Here is a 22228-nt window from a genome sequence, read left to right as displayed (position 1 = left end):
AATAAAATTGCATCAGGATCGGTCGAACTCCTTTTTTAAGTAACTAAGCTCAATACAGCTACCGTCGTATTCTTATATATGCTTAGGATTACATTATATGTACTCTAAATATCAGATTTTGTTCCAGGTAGCAACTTGGTACTAGAGGGAACAAAAACGTAACATCTTCAAAATGAAAATTAAAAACTCGACATCTTGCTTTATTACGAACGTATTGTTACTATAATGTTCATAAATGTCGAGTTAAGAACGAATGCATTTGAATAAAGCCGCGCAACAATTTAGAAAATCTGACAAAATAGACAAAAATTCATGGAGTATTTGAAACCGAACGGTATCAATAAGCAATAACATTACAACCAATACATTTTGCCACACAAAATGCGAAAATGGTTAGAAACAAATATTACAATGACTGCAAAAACATTCTTAAGATGGACTGATGAATCGTTGTTTTTCGCAACAGGTGTAATTAACAGAAAACATATCCTTGGTGAATCGGACGAAACAATAAGTCTCTTTGGTGTCTCTTCTTCTTCTTCTTATTTTAAGACTATGTCTTGTGTTTTCAAAGAGGCAGCCCAAGTTGTGACTCCGAGGACCAGCTTTCATACCAGCGCTTTGGTGGTCTTCCAGGCGGTCTACTTGTATTGGGTCTCTCTTCCTTTGCGATTTTCGCCAGTCGATCGTCGTCCATTCTATTGACATGATCTCTCCATGCTCTTCTTCTAGTTCTGGCCCTGGTATCTGATGGTTCATAATAAAATTTTTTGCACTTAAAAGCTTAAGGAGTAACTGATTTTTGTTGCAGAAAGTTATTAAGCAACAGGACGAAGCACCTCCACATAAAAGTTCTAGAGAATCATAGAATATTATTAGATTTTCAATTTAGTTTGATAGCAATGAAATATATGGGATTCAATACTTCTGGATATGATGTTGTATCCATTTATTGAGAAAATATTCACTTTAATTTCAATAAGACTGTGGAGATTATTAACAATCAAAACTGAGCTGTCGTTTATGAAGGTTTGCTTCTATGTATTCATAGATGTAACGCAGGCATTCGACAAATTTTGGCATCGGTACACATTCTTGCTTACACAGTTAAAACCATTGTTAGAGAGAACGAGCCTTCAAAATAAAGCAAGGATATGTCTATTCAGGCTGGAAGGAGGTAAATGCGGGTGTACCACAAGAAATTGCGCTTGGACCGGTTCTTCACTTCTGAAATACTAGTGATATTCTTCAATAAGATCACTTTTGCTGACGATATAGTCATCCTGGCTAACAATAGATAAATAAATACCCTTGAACAAGCATTTATCGGTCCATGTCGATTTCAAACAGATACCACAAGCAAAATATATAATGATAACACTATATGGGAAGTTACGTCGAAACGCTCATATCAAAACGAAACGAGAAGAGTTCGGTATCAGGATTGAACCAGCAGGATTCAACTGAAGAAAAACTCTAATAATGTCGAGATTTTGAAATAAAATGCTGAGGAGCATCGTTGATGCACACTGATATTCCCGAAGTCGTATCGGGATCTGAAAATAAACAATTTGAGGCAGGTAAGTACTAAATTTGCCAAGAAAGGATCTCAAAACATCCGAAAATCGACACAATACAACGATACCATTATTATTAAGAAATCTATAGTGACTTAGGATAAAATAACATTGTCCTTTGATCACTTTGATATCACCATAATCCTGATGAAGAAGAGAGAGATATATTATATATTAAATAAAAGTTTTGCCTGAATAGTTTAACCAATTTCCCATTTTGAGAAATTTTTAGTACGATTCCGAGTTAAATGTATTTTCCAGAAAACAAACGTGAGATCACTCAAAAATATATTTCAAAAAATTATTAATATCGACTACAGAATACATGGAATGACTGAATGATAACTGTGTAGTTTATTCCAATCAAATTTAATATAAAAGCCTACTCTTCCAAGTTTTCTACCATTGTTGTGAAGAAACCTAGGGGCATACGGTGGCCGTACCTCGTATCTCAGTTTCTCCTACTATAAACTTACTATATATTTACTTTTAGTGATGAATATTCGATTCCTAATCTCGATATATTTGCTCTTACCCAATGCGAATAGCATTTAATTCAAAATAAATCAAAGAAATTTATCAAAATCCTGCTATTTCCAGTTTTTTTTTACTTCTAGGTAAATGATCCGACTCCGAATAAAATGAATTCTCAAAGCAGAAATGAATTAATTGATTTGGGTAATTGAATTTGAATTGACTTCAAAGAAATTGAGCTGAATTTATCTTGTGTTTAATCTTTTTTCAATACTTTTATCTCATGGTAACTACGCAATAAAATTATTTACAGTTACTAATTATCAATTTTTAGGTAAATACGGATAATTTAGATAAATAAAATCTATTTTGTGATACGTATCCTTGTATGGAAATGGAAATCTGCATTAGAAACTTTAATATTTAAATTAAATGGAAATAATAATAATTAACAGACAGCAGGCTCATTCCTTGATGTTATTTGTAAAACTAGAAGTAAACTAATAGGAACAGAATCGATATAAAATGAATTACTGGATACCAAATAGAAAAATTTTCTTATTTCCACCCCATATTCGAGAATTATATTCCATGGATTGATTGTATTGTTCCGTAATTTATTACCTCTCAGAATAAACTGGTTTGAACTAGCACGACTCACTTAAGACAACTGTTGCAAGGGGTGAATTGCCTTGCAGTTACGTCACGATCATGTTTCACGGAACCACTACAAGTTATTTTAGATTTGCCCTAGAAGCCTCTTGGAATATTATATTGATTGCTCGAAAATAGAAACTAGACAAGCAGCGGCAGGAATATATGGCCCATGAGCCAAGCTTGCTATTCCAATCGGTTAAAAACCGTCTATTATTCAGGAGAAAAAAAACACCATCAAAAGAGATTAAGGTACCAAAGAAAATCTCGTTGAAAATAGATAAATTTTTCAACATAATCGAATTGAAACCCATAAATCAAATCGAACTATAATAAATAAAAAATCTTAAAAATAGTTTTAAGTAATAATATTTAATGAAAGACTTCTGAAATATATATAATTCTCCCAAACAATCAGATCGGTCAAAGACAAAATATCCCATGAACACCAAGGGCTCCCGTTCCTATATTGGCCAGACAAATCGACGTATTTCCGTCAGAGCCAAGGAGCACTTGTTGTCTGTCACTAATTCCACCCTTGCCCACCATCGTGTCGAAACCGGACACACAATCGATTTTAATGGAACCAAAACTATCGCCCCACTCCGCTCCTTCAAGTCCAGGATTATTCAAGAAGCTGACGAAATAGAGAAACGTCCAAACTGTCTGAACACAAAGGAGGATCACTTCTTACCAATGAACGAATAACTACCCTAGAACCCGAAAACCTAGTTCTTTTGTTACAATTAGAAACATAAACATATCAAAAGGTGTAAGAAATAAGAAATTAAAAAAGAAATATATTTCGTAATGATTTAATTTGGTTTTATGTTTCTTTTGAGAGAAAATCAGTTCATTCACAATTATTTAAGTCTTTATCAAAATACGACATTGACAATTTGCGTAATTATATTGATGAATATAATCACCTACAACATGAATATTAAATAAAAAGAAATCAAAATATTTGTTTTAACAAGAGAAATTAACTTTCCTTCTGTTGTTACATTTCAACAACAGTTATCAATTAAATTATTTGTATTTGCATTACAATTTATAAAATATGTCTTACTTGAATTGAGCAAGTTTATATCATTGACAGCTTTCCTTCATATCAATGTGAACTATTCCTAAAAATTGTCTCCCTCGTGTAGTTTCTCATGAATTTTTGGAAATTGATAAACTAATATTGCAACCTTCTATTGATAAACATACAAACGAAATCGATCGAAAATTTAATTGATACTAAAATATCAGATGAATTTTATCTTCAGGTCATAATTTTGCACAAAATATTTTTAATGGCAAAGAATTACATGTGAAAACAATCTAATGTAATATTGAATATAGCACTAATCCTCACAAATAACGAAAATCTATATAAAATTAATCTTATAATATTATCAACAGAACACTAATAAAACATAACTAAATCCAAAGAATTTATTTAACAAAAGAATCATCTCAAAAAGCCAGTAGATTTAATATAACTATTATTATGAAATCAGAAGATTATAATAATCAAATTATGGAACTATTGGATGATAAGACATCTTACAAACAAATTGATAAGGACCCCATTTCTTATTTCACCATCGAATGCAGAGAAATTGAAAATTCATACCTCCCAAAATAATGTGGTGAACCAAAATTGCAAAAACCTGTCTCACTACTTCGATTAAATGCTTCAAGTATTCACACTCCTCTCACCTCATTATATAATAATTATTTGAAAAATGTTTCTACCAAAACAAATACTATACCAAAAACACATGGGATTTCAAAGAAAAAATTAGAAATATAAAAATGCCAGACAAATAACACAAAAACTAAACATAAAATGTTTTACCTTACCATATATACAAGGACTTTCCCAACAACTATTAAATTATTTCAATAAATATGATCAATATTAATACCTTGTAATGATTGTGACGGTGTTTACATAAGACAGACATCTTAGTATTTAGAAAATAGATGAAAGAATCATCAAAACAATAAAAAACGAAATTACATTAACAAACGATGAAAGTTCTTTCTTCATAGAAAATCAGTTTATGATAATTTGATAGAGATCGAAGAAGGTCGTAAAGTCAAATTTCCACTAAATAAAATGCTAAATCATTATATATTGTATTCACCAGATAATTTGATTTCCGTTAAACTCGTTTTTGCTTATATTGCATTCTTAATCTTTTCCGTTGTTCTCTTTATATTGTCAGTCTAGAATTAACTTCGAATCTTATTTTCAAATAAATAATATTCAAAAAAGCTTTTTCGGAGTGTCGATAGGATATGAATGAACTACTCCCAAAAAATTATAGTCTATTTGGAGAAATTTAATGACTCGCTTTCATATATTACACAAAAAGAAAATATAGAAACCGAGTCACTTACAATGGAAATTAAAGAATTAAATGACGAATATTATAATACTATTTACACTAATATAGAAAACCATATTAATGGAATACCAATTCGGAAGCTGGAGTGAATGTAGAAGAAAATTAAATTATAATCTCTGAAGTTAATCTTGAACCAGCTAAGCCTACCATTAATAAATTAGGTGAAACCAAACAAAGAATTCTAGTACAGTTTCTCAAAAACAACCTTTGAATAAGTTGTAATAACTTTTATGAAAGAATTTGTAGTGAAAAAATTTAAATACTATATTTATTTTCGAGATCCCTTAAATGAAAAATTTTGCAGCGTTATAAAAACATATTTCAAAAAATTGAATTTCGTTCATCAAGAGTGAAAACTGATTGACATCCCTCTAAACGAAATCGAATTTATATAAAACAATCACGAAAGTAAACAAAATCATAGAGGACTAGATGGAACAAAAAATGAAACCTCGATATTATTGGCCAAACCCAAGATCTTGTGTGAAATATGCCAAATGACAAAATATTGAAACCACTTTTCAATATTATTCCAACTGCTATGAAATAATATATTTAGTCACTATTACCGTAGAAAAAACTAAATTTCTAACTATAATATTTCAAAAGGCAGTTATATCAATTTAACTCAACTCAAGTTATGAGACATAATTAAAAAAAAGCATAAGGCCTCTTGACATGATGCTGATTGTTTCATAAAAAATCTCGCACCTGCAAAATTATCGATTTGAAGCTATTTTTATTGCGTGCAAGCTGTAATTCTAGGGAGAAATCTAGTTACTTTTCGCTTAAAAACCAGCATGTTCATCAGGCTGCAAAAGATAGGAAGCGGCAGATATCATTATTACCAATTATTCACTGACCACTTTTTTCTTGACCATTTCACTTAGCTTTGTTATTTTCATTTTTAAACCTATCACAAAGTATTAAATTTTACGTTAGGAATTTTTGTTGTGGTGGTAGTGGTAATGTCAAACGACGCGTAATATTAATTTACGAAACATTTTGATTTTTGAAAAAATTGGGTGCAATTTCTGGCAAGTTGTCTTGCGCCTTTTCGAGCTGCCTTTAGGAAAAGTTTTATTAGAAATTCATAAAATTAAAATCCATTTGATCAGTCACAACATCCTGAATCAAACGGTATTGTCGAAAGTTTTCACTTAACAAAAATAGAACATATGAGACTTCTAAATTGAAATAGAAGTAAATTATGCCTTTTTGGCATATAATAAAAGTAGTCACTTAATAATACAACTAAAACCAAACGAAATTATCACAGATCATTGAAAAATGAAATTACTACATTCTGAAATAAGCTAGTCATTGCAGAAAACCAAAGAGAAAGTGATATCAAAAGCTAATGAAAGTATGGAAGATTCACCAGAACAAATTGCAAAAATTTTAATACCCCAGAAGATATTCATATTTCAAATATAGAACAACCTAAAAAACCTCATATTTTCTTACAGATTCGTGTCATTCTGACAAATAACCTAGCGATTTTACGAATAGACCTTAGGTCGGCAAAATTACAAAAATCAAGTCTTACATCGGTGAACTTCTACAACTTGAACCGATAACTGGAAAAATATAATTTTGACCTTTGAATAAACACTTTACAATATCACTACTCAAATATCCAACGATAAAAATACCTCACAACAAACAGAACAAATAGATAACTTTCAAAGAGGCTTAATAAATTGATTTGGATCGATAATTCAAACAATAACCTGTAATTTTAATTCTCAACAATTCAAGATATTCAAAATAATGAATTAGTACTAAAATCGTAATTATTAGACATAAAAGATATGCTTGACCTTGAAGAGTACAAGTAGAGTACATAACAAGTAGAGTACGTAAATATCGATTAAAAATATTTATCTATCTCCATAGATTTTCATATTGAATTTGAATTATCACTACAACTAAATAAGAATCAGCATTCGTAACAATAATACAAAATTCAAGTATTTGCTGAAATTTGTTACACAGATAAAACCTTCTAACTTTCAGGACAATAATAAACATTTACGTGAAGAATAAAAACTTTTGATGGAGTACCACTACTGCGAAAATCATTTGAAAATCATACCAGAAAAAAAAACAATACCTAGAAATATTGCCAGGCGAAGAAGAGCTGACAATAACATGTTAAGAAGACACAGAAATCGAAATCCCGGAAGCAATTTTTCTAATTAAAAAATTAGGATTTCAAAAGAAAATTTTTGTTTATTCACTGATACTGAATAAACTTTTCAACACTAGTGTTGAAATTAAAATTGAAAAAAATTAATTCAAAAGAATTATCTATCACAAGGATATTTCACGAAAAATTAAATTCCCAGCATTTCGATTGTAGTTTTGTATTCTAGAGCACAGTTGATCATTATTTGGTTAATTCTGAAGAAAATACAGAAGAAAAAGAAGCACGAAGACTCCAATGAAACTACAAGAAAATAAAATCACCTTCCAAAGGGTGTCTCGATCTAATAGGGGAGGTTTCATAGCTTAACTCCTCAATACATATAAATTGCCGAATCAAGATATTTTGTAAGCATCAAATATTTCCGTTAAAACTTGTTTATAACTTTTCAAAAAGCTTTTTCCGAGCGTGAAAATTCTCCCATCCTATTCAATAAATGGCTGAATTTGAATTACAGATTAACAGTACAGTGTTCGATTTAGAGAATAGATTAATTTCGGATAGTTGAAAACGACAATCTAGAAATAACTACATTAGCTATATACCACGAATCTCGGAGGATTATATTAAGGATTCAATTCCTAAATCATGCACATTTTCACTTAGCTATTATAGGTATATCAACAGGTAGAGCGCAAATATTAATTGGTTACCGAACAGAACGTGAACGTGGAATGAAATTTAACAAGCTCTGAATCCATGTTTCAAAGACCAAATAGACATTGATTGTTTAGCTCGAGTTCTCAATTTCAAACCCTTGAAATGAACTCTTTATAATTTTATTATGCAATTGTAGCAGCCTCGTTATTTCCGAATTAGATTCTCCACATTTTTTACTAGTAGCTTAAAACCACATTCATTTCAGGCTTAAAATAATAAAATATTTAGTTTCAAAATTTCGGTTCAGTTCCTACTTCAAGATTGATACACTTTCAACCAGCAATTATCACTATCTAATATCAAAAAGACGCACTCGCTCTGTCTCACAGTAAGCGCTCAAATAAAAACTACCAATCTTAACGTCTTTCACAAACCAAAATTATTATTATTATAGTTTCAGTCAATCACCAAATATTAGCTCTGAGAAACCCAAAAGGGAAGAACCGCCGGACTATCATCCTACCGCCACTCTTCATGCTGGATATAGCAGGCAAAATCTTTGACGTATACTCCATAGAAGGATAGAAGCAGTAGTAGAAAGTGCCCTCAACGTGAGATGGGACTGCATTATGAAGGCTCTTTGCAAGATGAGCGTACCATGATAACTACAGAATATGGTATACATCTACTTCCACAGAGAAAGTCTCAAATACGCCAGACTATCATCCTACCGCCACTCTTCATGCTGGATATAGCAGGCAAAATCTTTGACGTATACTCCATAGAAGGATAGAAGCAGTAGTAGAACCACTACTAGAAGAGAATCAATACTGCTTTCGGAGAGGTCGCTCCACACTTGAAGCCATCGATCTCGTCGTCTGTACAGCAAGAAAGCGATTTTATGAGTCAGAGTAACGCTTGACATAAAAAGTGCCCTCAACGTGAGATGGGACTGCATTATGAAGGCTGTTTGCAAGATGAGCGTACCATGATAACTACAGAATATGGTATACATCTACTTCCACAGAGAAAGTCTCAAATACGCCAGACTATCATCCTACCGCCACTCTTCATGCTGGATATAGCAGGCAAAATCTTTGACGTATACTCCATAGAAGGATAGAAGCAGTAGTAGAACCACTACTAGAAGAGAATCAATACTGCTTTCGGAGAGGTCGCTCCACACTTGAAGCCATCGATCTCGTCGTCTGTACAGCAAGAAAGCGATTTTATGAGTCAGAGTAACGCTTGACATAAAAAGTGCCCTCAACGTGAGATGGGACTGCATTATGAAGGCTCTTTGCAAGATGAGCGTACCATGATAACTACAGAATATGGTATACATCTACTTCCACAGAGAAAGTCTCAAATACGCCGGACTATCATCCTACCGCCACTCTTCATGCTGGATATAGCAGGCAAAATCTTTGACGTATACTCCATAGAAGGATAGAAGCAGTAGTAGAACCACTACTAGAAGAGAATCAATACTGCTTTCGGAGAGGTTGCTCCACACTTGAAGCCATCGATCTCGTCGTCTGTACAGCAAGAAAGCGATTTTATGAGTCAGAGTAACGCTTGACATAAAAAGTGCCCTCAACGTGAGATGGGACTGCATTATGAAGGCTCTTTGCAAGATGAGCGTACCATGATAACTACAGAATATGGTATACATCTACTTCCACAGAGAAAGTCTCAAATACGATACAGGAAACTGCCCCAAGGAGTACAAATTCACTGGAGGGGAACGTCCATGTTCAGTCCTAGGTCGTTTCTTGTGGAACATCATAGCATTTGCGACGACGTGGCCATAGTAATTGTAGCAAAGCGCCTAGAAAAGATCTACTTCACTATCGATACAGTACTCGAAAATATCTCTAGGTAAATGGACACATTCGGCCTGGTGCTAGTGGAGCACAAATCAAAGATTGTGCTTATTATCATCAGGAAAAAAGTGGAGACGATGAAGCTGCAAGTCGGAGAAGAGGGGATCACATTCCAACCATTCATCCTTTACCTAGAAGTGATGATCCAGCATTATCTTTCAAGAAACAAGCAGAGCTCGTGAGGGGAAAATGCTCTGAAGTGAGGAACATCTTATCTCGGCTTATGCCGAAGTACAAAACAGAGAAAAAGAGCTCTGTTATTGTCTATGGTCACATATGTGATGACATACGGAATTGCCATTCCGGCCAATACACTACAGAGGCAGGAACAAGGATAGATTCAGCTTATCAGTTGAATGCCCTGAGAGCAGTATGTGAAATCGCCGGAATGCTGTTTTTTCGTGTGTTAGCAGATCCCTTGACTGAAAAAGAAGATCTGCTGCACTGAGAAGAAGGTTTAAGGAGAGATGAGCGAAGAAGCAACATAGGTCGTTGGTAAACTTTATGGTTTAGTCACCCTCAATGGAGAGGTAGATTACTACCTGACTAAGATGCTCTCTGGACACGGGTGCTTCAGAGAATACCTTCAAAAATCAAACATGAGTAACCTCCAGAGTGCCCAACCTGTGCGGAGCACGTATTCTCTGGATGCCCGCGCTTAAGAATACTTCGTCACACCTGGGAAGTATGTTCAGTATGAATATCACCAACGATATCAAAAATTTAAACTTACTATTCGTTCGATGACTGGATACAAGTTGAAACAGAAGTGCAATAGATACATAGCGATAGAAATTAGAACAATCTAAAGTTTATTCGTTTCTTTGTCATAAATTCTGTAGTGTTTGTTCTCATATACGTGATTAACTTTTTGATTTAGATTTATTTCAAATTTCCTTGACCAAGCCGCTGTCTGAAAATTTTTGAACCATAGCCAATGTTCTGTTAATAGTTTAACTAGTGAATTATTTGTTTATCAGCTTATTATAGACACCTACAAATCTTTTTTTCTTGCTTTCTTTGCTTCAGGGACCCCGCCGACTGTAGATCTTTTATCGGCCGATAGTTTAGTCGGGTTGGACTGCAAGTGCACACATCGAAGCGACTTAACAGTTTGGTTTGTAGACTATCCAACAAAATATTCGCAACTTTCCGATGCCAAAGCACAGAGGCATGCGCAAGCGGTAGTTAGCGAATAACAACTAAATAGTCGGCCGACAGATTCATTCGGATGCAATCGGAAATTGCATAAAACCTTTTTTATCGGTTGTAGTAAGCTCGTATGCATTCCTCTCCATACTTATTAAGAAGCTAATCAAATTGTGGGCCGATGAAAATACTGCAGTTTAACGGAGCCATTAAGAGCGTTACGTTTTGTCTTGCTCCAATGTTTTTTTGTTTTATCTCAATAATCTGTGTTGAAATCGATATATTTTCATATAAATTGATAAATCGACTGCGACTTTCAGTTTATATTGTATTTTCTAGGTAAACGTTGAAGTAATTCCATCAAAATTGGACAATTTGAGTTTGTATCCGTTTCCATTTATCCCATAAAATTGTTTTCTCATATAACTGTATCTATATAGGTATTGTGTGAGCTATCTAGGTAATAGCAAATTGATTCCCAATATTTTCTGAAGCTAAAGCTACCTTGCTTATTTTTGGAGTAGCAACTTAACTATTTGGGATGTAGTCCAATGGATTAGGACCAAAATTGATTCGATCTTTTTACATGCGAAGAAGCAACAATTATACAATTGTAGGTTTTTCATTAAGAAATCAAAATATGTAATTAAAATCTTATTTGATATCGTATTCATCATAGTTGAGCAGCTCAAAAGTAACAGAAAAACATTCGTGAATTCTATTCAAGTAGAAATCTCATCCGAAGTTATTTATGGATAATTATTAATCATTGTATTGTTCCGAACTGAAAAAACTATATGACAAGATACTAGAAATATGAATTACTTGTTTTGACAATATACACTACCGGTCAAAAGTTTTCCATACCCCACAAACCATTCATTAAATTCCAAAATAGAGATTTCTCTTCATATTGTCAAGCAAACGTCGAAGCTCAAAATAATAGTGCCAGTTATTTGTTTACTTTATACGAGCGAATGTTTATATTTTTTCGGCGAGTTCGACACGTTTCTTGCAAATACTGTTGATTTGTTTATTATTCTTTAACTGCAAAATATTTATACGATTTATCTGATTATAGTTAAGTCTCAGTTAACCCTGTGAGACGCAAGAATGTGCTGTCATTTATACTTTTTGGACCAAGACATCTATTTGTAAAGTTAGTATGCGAATTGTTATCATTCTCGAAAATTCGGACTTGTAAGTTTTAAAATGGGTAAAACCAAAAGTCTATCAGTTGAAACTCAGTAATCATACCATTGCTTTCGAATTAAAAACACCTGGACGTACTGGATTACAACATGAAAAATTATGCATCCACAAGGAAAGGAGCAGGACCATAGAAACCGTTCAGGGTGGCCTCGAATAACCACAATCGTTGAAGATAAACGTATTGTATTGATTAGTAAACATGATCATCGATTTACGAGTCCAGAAATAGCAGCTCAGATCAATGAATCTAGGAATATACATTTGAGCACTTCTACAGTGAAAAAGATGTCAAAATAAAATTAAGAAGTTACAGTGGTCTAAAAACCAAAAAAATTGTATGTACTCGTATGAGTGAGAATGAGTTTTATGAAGTGATGAGTCAAAATGTGAGATTTATGGGTCTAAGAGAAAAGTGTTTGGGCACCGGTCAAAGGTGGAATGGATGCTAGATCTATGTGTAATCCCGGTTGTAAATCATGGCGGAGGGTCGGTGATGCTTTGGGGATGATTTGGAGAAAGGACGACTAGAGACCTGGTAAAATGGAGGAAAGAAAGAAGAAAAAAATATATATTTTTTGATAAAGTTAAGTCGAAACGTCAAATTTTTATCTGTCTTTCAAAAATTATTTAAAAAAAATATTTTTAAAACAGAAGAGGCCTAAAATGAAGAACATTTAGAAACATAAACATATCAAAAGGTCTAAGAAATTGGAAAAAAGTTATTGAAATCTATGGATTGATTGTATATGTCAATAATGTAAATTTTCTAATTATTATAAATGATGATTGATGATTGATGATTTTATTATAAAATTATTTATTTGATAATCTTGAAATAATAAAAATAATTTTAAAGGTCGAATATCAATTAACATATAGAAACAGAAATTTTTTCCTTTCCTATCTTTAATCAGAAATGTTCTTGATAAAGCATTAGTTTGTAATTTCAAAGAAAATAATTAACGAGTTTATTGAAAAAAAGTTATTCTAAAATTTAGGTTGTAAAAATATAGTTAAGCTGAAAGTAACATTTACTAGGATCATAGAATATGAATGAAATAAATTTATAAATTGTGGATGAAATGAACAATTAGAATATGTAATTGTTGTATATGTTAACTATTTAGGTAGATAGTGATTCAAAATTACTCATATTCTTATATGAGACTGAGGAGAAATTTACAAACATAAATAACAGAACAAAGAGGGGAACGCTCTTGTGGTTTTGTGTAAAATTTTGAGGAAGTTTCGCTTTCTGTGTATCTAGGGGTCAAGACGACGACGTTGTTTGGTTTGAGGAGGAGAATGTGAAGAATCATTGAACGTGGAATGATCATCAATTATCATTCATAGCACCCACGTAAGACTAGAAGAAAAATAGAGTTCTCAAAATCTCTAATCCAATATTTCATAAATAGAATCTTAAAATACTTTACAAACTTTTTAATGAAAACTCATATGCTCCGTATTTTTTTAAACGAATTTTGTATAACACATCTGACACTGACTTAAACATTGAATCATCATCTTCAGTTACCGCTAAAATTTCTGGATTATTTAAACAGCACAACTTAAACAACTTAATATTCAATCTATTTTCACTAAAATAAAAGATAAAACACAATCAATAAATTGCCTAGAAGGGTATATGGAATACCTTGTTCAAATTGTGACAAAAAGTACATTGGTCAGTCGAAAAGGTCTTTCGGAAATCGGATAACTTCCCACAAGAGCGACAGCAGATTATACTTTGATAGATGTTAATTAGCAGCTCACGTCTATCATGAGAGACACAATAAGAATTATGAATCTGCCACAGTTTTAACAACGGAAGAAATTATCATTCATATCACCCACGTAACACTAGAAGAAAAATAGAGTTCTCAAAATCTCTGATCCAATATTTCATAAATAGAATCTTAAAATACTTTACAAACTTTTCAATGAAAACTCATATCCTCCGTATCTTTTGAAACGAATTTTGTATAACACATCTGACACTGACTTAAACATTGGATCATCATCTTCAGTTACCGCTAAAATTTCTGGATTCTTTAAACAACACAACTTAAACAACTTAATATTCAATCTATTTTCAATAAAATAAAAGATAAAACACAATCAATAAATTGCCTAGAAGGGTATATGGAATACCTTGTTCAAATTGTGACAAAAAGTACATTGGTCAGTCGAAAAGGTCTTTCAGAAATCGGATAACTTCCCACAAGAGCGACAGCAGATTATACTTTGATAGATGTTAATTAGCAGCTCAAGTCTATCATGAGAGACACAATATGAATTATGAATCTGCCACAGTTTTAACAACGGAAGAAATTATCATTCATATCACCCACGTAACACTAGAAGAAAAATAGAGTTCTCAAAATCTCTAATCCAATATTTCATAAATAGAATCTTAAAATACTTTACAAACTTTTTAATGAAAACTCATATGCTCCGTATTTTTTTAAACGAATTTTGTATAACACATCTGACACTGACTTAAACATTGAATCATCATCTTCAGTTACCGCTAAAATTTCTGGATTATTTAAACAGCACAACTTAAACAACTTAATATTCAATCTATTTTCACTAAAATAAAAGATAAAACACAATCAATAAATTGCCTAGAAGGGTATATGGAATACCTTGTTCAAATTGTGACAAAAAGTACATTGGTCAGTCGAAAAAGTCTTTCGGAAATCGGATAACTTCCCACAAGAGCGACAGCAGATTATACTTTGATAGATGTTAATTAGCAGCTCAAGTCTATCATGAGAGACACAATATGAATTATGAATCTGCCACAGTTTTAACAACGGAAGAAATTATCATTCATATCACCCACGTAACACTAGAAGAAAAATAGAGTTCTCAAAATCTCTGATCCAATATTTCATAAATAGAATCTTAAAATACTTTACAAACTTTTCAATGAAAACTCATATCCTCCGTATTTTTTTAAACGAATTTTGTATAACACATCTGACACTGACTTAAACATTGGATCATCATCTTCAGTTACCGCTAAAATTTCTGGATTATTTAAACAGCACAACTTAAACAACTTAATATTCAATCTATTTTCACTAAAATAAAAGATAAAACACAATCAATAAATTGCCTAGCAGGGTATATGGAATACCTTGTTCAAATTGTGACAAAAAGTACATTGGTCAGTCGAAAAGGTCTTTCGGAAATCGGATAACTTCCCACAAGAAAACTACAAAAAACGTCTATTGTAAGGAACAACATATATTGCCCAATATGATCAATGTATCAAATCGAAAACTGACTTACATAACCTCAGTGTAATTTATGCATATCTTTCAGATTTTGAAAAAACAAATTTTATGAAAATTCAACGCCATGAACAAACAACTAATCTCACCCTAAGTTCAATTTAACTTATAACGAACTAACGTAAAAATTTCATTGTCATTTTTATTCGATGTATTAGAAATCCGAGATATTCGAAATATTCAGCTATATTCATAACCACCTGGCCTATTAAAATTTGATAATTTCCATAAATTAAACAATATTAAACATCATTCACTGCAACTTATCCTTATCTACCAATTAAAAATAAAAATTCCTATAGTAACCAGAATTAATATTTCAATTAATTAATATTCCTATCAACATAAAATGCTATTAACTAAGTATATTTGCAAATATTTAAAAAAAATGCACATAATATGTGAAATATGTAAAAAATGTAAAATATTCGCATTGCATATTCGGGTTTTTTTACTGTGACAAAAATTGATTTTTCATACAAGTTCGGGATAAATTACGAAAATAAAAATTTACTTATAACGTTCTTGGAAAAACATATACATACACATATATATTCAAATATTATTTCAAATATACACGTGTTGAGTAATAATATATATCCAACAATATGAAAAACGTAATAAATCATATGAATTACAGGATTTAGGTATCCAAAGTTATCTTTATCCTCCCTTTCAATAGAGACACTAATATTTGAAATATTATCGTACTCGTGGGATCACTGCGTATTCAAACATTTCATCTGAACTACTAACTGTGGAGCTTTGTTTGATTTCATGATTAGTTGCCTGTTGCATTGAACGTTTATACTTACATAGATATATTCATCATCGGTAAAAACTAATTACCTCACTCGCTCGACATATGTTTGATATATTATTTGTAATTAAGATGTATCATGTGAGTTACCCTAATTTTTTTCAAATTATATAGAAAAGTTACGCTATAAAAGGGATAAAACCGTGTATCAAAATATTATATAGTATGAAAATTATTCTTTAACTACAAAATCATATAAACGATGTTCAAATGCAAAACCATGCAATTATTCACATCTATAATTGACGATATTTGAATTTCAATATCCGAAAAAATAGAAATTATTAAATTATCCCCTAGAAACACGTGGAAATTATTATCGGAGCTTTAGGTCTACCACTAAAGGGCGATTTTAGATTAAATACCATCAGAATTACTAACTATACTTGCGAAATTGATTTTCCATCCATGGCATAATTATGAGAGCGGTAAAACTTTAACTTACTGCCTTGACCGTAATATTTCATATCAAAAAGGCTTTGCAATTTCAGACTGCTTCCTCAACTCCGGCATCAACAAAAAAATGTTCAGAAGCAGAGCCTGATGAAGAACCAGATTGCAATTAGCAGTAGTACTGTCTGGTATCCACTTTAAAAACTGAAAGAAGCGTAACTAAAATTTTAAAGCTAGTATTGATTTCACAGATAATGAAAAAATCATAAACGAGTATGGTAAAAAGATCGTAAGCACAGGAAACAAATAACTTTGGTTAAAGAAATATTATTGACTACAAATTAACATCTTCAACTATGCTAACTAACAAACGCCATTTAAACCTTTTACATTATCATTAGAGCACTAAAAGTTAGTTTTCTAGAATTATTATTTGATTCAAAGGACATGTGTATAGTTTTATCTTGTTTCGCACTTTATAGATCATTCGTCAAGACGACTTTATTGGAAGCATCTTCGGGAGAAAATTATGATTATGAAATTGAACCTACAGAATCAAAAGTAATTAATTTTTCGTATAAACTGCAAAAGTAAAGTGCACAAACGATTAAATAAAAGAAAAACATTCAATGTCTGATATATAAACACTTGGTGGCAGGAAATGGTTATGTGTTAAAGCTCAATTTCAGACTTCATTAAGTTGGCTAACTTTCTGGAAAAGTTTATCGTAGAAGTTTTCCAAATAATGACTTGGAATGCCTACTTCCTATCACAATTTAACACATTATGATTTAAAGGCACACATTAAAATATGTGGTTAAATAATAATCGTTTGAAATACAATGATTAAACATTTTTTTTTAATGAAACTTACATTTTTCATAATGATCAATTACTAACAACTCAACTATATCTGTGTATAAATTAATTCTAATATATCTGTAACCGTAAATTTTGATGCTGTTTGTTTTTTTAGAGTCATGATCACGTGGATCTAAAAAGAATGTTTGCCACAAGTAACAGAATCTAGTATCAAGCAAAAAAACAGATTCATCATTTCCAATGTGTATATTGAACAATACACAAATCCCGTTTTTATCACCATCATAAAAGATTTTGTTTAACTATTCAGATGTGTTGCTATTCTTTTCCCTAAAATTGTTTGTTTTGTGTCTAAACATATTTCAAATATCTAATTATATCAAATTAAATTACAAAGAAATCTATTTCTAGTTCCTGGCAGCCAACGTTTTATCCTTTTTATCTAATCATAATTTGCAACCGAATCGAATCTCAAGTTTGAAAATTAGGCAGAACTTTTTTCGTAATTTTCATGTTCACCACAGATATTGTACAAAGTATTTTTGAACGTTTCTTAACAATTTTTATCAATAGTACTAACTTTTCATTTATTGAAAACTTTCGGTATTTTTCGTTAGTTTTGGCTAGTTTTAGATAGTAAGAACCAAAAGCAAATACATTGAATTTCGACATCTCTAATGATCTCAAGTGTACAGATATAGAGAAATTCTTGCAAAACAAAATATTCCCAAAGATAATCTCAGATGTCTAAGAATATATTAATGAGACATCAAATTATAACCAGACAATATTGAATGAAATTTCGGAATTTCACAATTTACAGGATCTTTGTGTACCTCATCAAAACATATACATTTTTGAAATACAGAAATGGAAATAATGGATAGTGAAAATTTCTATTACTTTTATAAAATTGTAACAAAATACAAATTCAAAACTTTATTATGGTAGGAATTATTTTTTGGTTGAAAAAACATATGCTAGAAATATATATTATTTAGGTAGTAATATGGAAGTTTCCTACTTAGTACCCAAACAAAAATGGTCTTCAGTTTGAAAAAATTCTTTTCGGCAATCAGTGTTTCGAATATTGGAAGCGCACAAAAATTTGTCCTAGTCGAATCGGAAAAAACTTGGGACCATCATGGAGGAAAAAAATCAAGTGTTATTATATCATTATTGGGAAACATTTTGATTCTTCTGGATATTTTTTCAGTTGTAGTCATTAACCATGTACCTTAACATTGTCGTTCCTTTAAAAAAATCATTAAATCATTAATCATTAATTGATTTTCCGAACAAATATCCAGTTCTACACAACAGGATTGTTAATGTTGACCAAGCAATATTTCTCAAGAAATAAGAAACAATGTCTTCAATAGATGGGTCGTAAATTCCACTGAACTTCTTTGCATTGATATAGAAGGCACAGTGGCAAGGCTCAATCAAACATGATGCTTTTACAAGATACGAGTATTGTCTGGAAAGTTTCTGACCTCCAACTGAAGATGTCATCACGTATCAATATAAGTTGAGAAATATATTTATCTTGGCATAGAGTTTTGGACATTTAGACAGTAGGTATTTGTTTTTTAAAAGCAATGAGCATACAAAAATGAGAAAGCGGTTGGACACAATGTTTGGAACGTTGATGAGCGTTCAGGACTACTAAAAACTGCGATACCATCAAAAAAGTTGGTACTGGAAGGTCGTCAAATTATAGTTATAGAGATATAAGAAGGATATGACGATATCCAAAGAAGACATTTGCCATATACTGACTAAAGAATATTTCCCAGGCCATATTGACGCAGTTTAAGGCAAATTGATCCAAACCTGGATCCACCACACACTCCTTCTCACACTTCATTAATCGCCAAGGTTAAAATTCACGAATTTCACTTTGAATTGATTAGCCATCACTACCAGTGACTTCTTCTTGTTTTTTAACCTCGAAGTTCCACCCAGTAAGGGTGTGATTTTCATCAGACGAGGACGTTATTGCAAATGTGAAAAATACGGCAACTAGTATGGCTAGAAAAATTCTATAGTCTTAAAATGACGAATATGTTAAAAAATAGAAATTCTTGTGAAAGAAAATTCTTGTTACTCTGTTTCGGAGGATTTTCAGACAATATTCGTAATGTTACACATCAAAAAGATTGAATCCAATATAGGAATGGAATGGATATTTAATCAAGATTGAATAAAAACAGCAGTGCCGCGGATAGTAGAAGCGTTCATGAATCGAACTAATTATTTATATTGTACTTGCATATAAACAAACTTTACTTTTTATTTCATACAATAATGAACAACAAAACATTTTCCTTTCTCACAATCTCACTGAAATTTACTCATTAATGAAGGTAAACTCGATGCGAGTAAATTGAACCGCTATCATCCAAGGCCATAATAAAATTTTAATAATGAATCTACTTATTTAAAGTAATTATTTGATCAAAAAATATTTATATAGTTTATCTTTTTAGTATGTTTTGGAAGCTTTGTTATTTGGACCGCCTTAATAGTTCAAATGCAATAAAACAATTATTTATTCGCGTTAATAAAAAAATAGTTTAATAAGGGTGTTTCAGAAAAAGACGCCTCCGTTAAATCTGAAAAATAATTGGGGTTATTAAGTTAAAATACATTTAAAACCATTGAACAACTGGGATTGCGAAATCAAAATATTCAGTTCTGGTATACCAGAAATAACAAAAACTATTAATTTAAAAAGTATTATTTTTAATTTAGTCGATCAACATCTAACAAACAAGTATTTGCAGCATTCTTAAAGAGCAGCAGCCAGATCCTAATCATTACAGACAAGTCTAAAAGCTGTTGCAAGATAATCTACCAGCTAGAGTGCAATGTTGCCAAACATTAGAAAAAAAGTCGGTTAATTTTGTACAATTATTGGTAATTATACACTTTCGCGGTCACCTGGTTTTTTGGCTCTAGAAAATCGAAAAATGGATGAATTTTAATGATCTTGGTCTCAAAATGTTCCATTTTACGGCGGATTTATAAAAAAAATACGAAAATTAAAAAAAATAAATATTTTTTACAGTTTCATGAAATTAACTTTTTTGAAATTTTTTTTTTCAAAATATTCATTTTTTTATGTAAATTGCGAAAAAAAATATACGAACTTGATTCTACGACGTCAGAAACAGGATTATATGTAGAAAGTCATTTTTTTTGCATTTAAAGTCATGAAACTGTAAAAAATATTTATTTTTTTTAATTTTCGTATTTTTTTTTATAAATTCGCAGTAAAATGGAGCATTTTGAGACCAAGATCATTTTCGATTTTCTTGTGCCAAAAAACCAGGTGACCGCGAAAGTGTATAATTACCCAATTATTAACTTAATTATTACTTTACCAGCACGTAACAGTGAAGTTAAAATATTCCGAAAACGGTTTACAATATCGAATTTTACCGAAAATACCATTTTGATATAAAATTGAATGACGTTCAAGTTCAGTTAAACTCTTCATTGATGAATCTAACCTCAAAAAAGTTATCTTCAATACTACTTGGTGTGAGCCATGTAACTTACGCCCTCTATGAGAGTCATACACAAAACAAATTCTTGATATATATCAGTTATATCAGTGATTATATATCATATTCATACAATGTTGCCAGTAGTTTAGACAAAATTGTAAATATGTGTTTAATTTTTTTTTTTCAATGATTTCTATCTTGAATTTGGCGTTACGAAGATTTTTTACTAATCAAAGCTCAGTTTTCTATTAATCCTAGAGATATTTTTTGAAACAAACTGTAGATATTTATCTAGAGTAAAACGGTTCCAATTCAATAATATATCCAGAATTTTTGTGCCCAAATTCAATGAAACATGTCATTAGTTCTGGAATTTGACATTTTTCACCATCATTCTTATATTGTAATCAAAGATTAGCACCGTTCAGCGTTAAATTTCCTGTATCAAACTAATAACATAATCTATAAGAAATAACTAGATAATTTACTCCGAAATATTTAATTTCTTTTTTCTTGTTGATCAACGCATTATAACAAGTCGTTTTCGTTGATCTAGTTTTTAGATAGTTTCTATGAAAATTCATCAAACTTGTAAGTCAGCAACAGGTCCCACTCAAAGCGTTCCCGAAGGAATATAGCTCATAGTTTCACATACACTGAAAAACAATGAAAACTCACCTTGATAATAACCTGAACACTACCAATCACTAGGTTTTTAATTGCAAGTAGAATTCACTTATTGTTAACATTTTATTATTAGTACAGTCCTTAGTTACCTAAAATAACTTGTGAAACTATAAAAAAATAGTGTTACGGAAAAGGGGGAGAAATTTCTTGCATATCAAATTATGAAAAATTATTTTCAAACTCCACGGTTTCGTATTTCCTGGATATCGCGATTACACTGTTTGTAGCGGCGAATGAACAGTAAATGCTGGATCTCATTCCCTGGGAACGTATCCTGTAGGACGTACGCTTGCGCTGATGGAAAGATAGTATGGTCTTTATATTCCCAGATTTCGCGAATATCTCCCGTTCATTTATCACAATTAGATAAGATAATTAAGTAAACACTAATTAAAAATAATGTAGAATATAAATTCACAATCGATTTAAATCAAAGTGAAGTATCATATTAACGCCGGTATACAAGTTTTGATGGAGTTGGAGGTGAGAAGTGCGGGATAAGAGTCGTGTCTACCAGTAA

The 22228-nt window shown here is 31.5% G+C and overlaps 1 protein-coding gene across 4 annotated transcripts in view; it reads right to left on the bottom strand.

The window, feature by feature from the left end:
- Nucleotides 1–21999, bottom strand: part of LOC130447935 (potassium voltage-gated channel subfamily H member 8-like) — a 103761-nt gene extending 81762 nt beyond the window's left edge. For 2 of the 4 annotated variants that reach the window (XM_056784991.1, XM_056784993.1), the window contains exon 1: nt 21700–21999. The gene's annotated coding sequence lies outside the window, so the exon portion shown is untranslated. Of the gene's footprint in view, nt 1–6659; nt 6766–21699 lie in introns of those variants that run through there. The other 2 variants (XM_056784992.1, XM_056784990.1) reach the window with 2 other exon arrangements.
- Nucleotides 22000–22228: the final 229 nt, after the last annotated feature.

This window comes from Diorhabda sublineata, chromosome 8, assembly GCF_026230105.1.
Source record: "Diorhabda sublineata isolate icDioSubl1.1 chromosome 8, icDioSubl1.1, whole genome shotgun sequence".
NCBI classification, from domain to species: domain Eukaryota; kingdom Metazoa; phylum Arthropoda; class Insecta; order Coleoptera; family Chrysomelidae; genus Diorhabda; species Diorhabda sublineata.
Note: the sequence above shows the minus strand (reverse complement) of the source record. Positions and strands in the feature narration are given on the sequence as shown.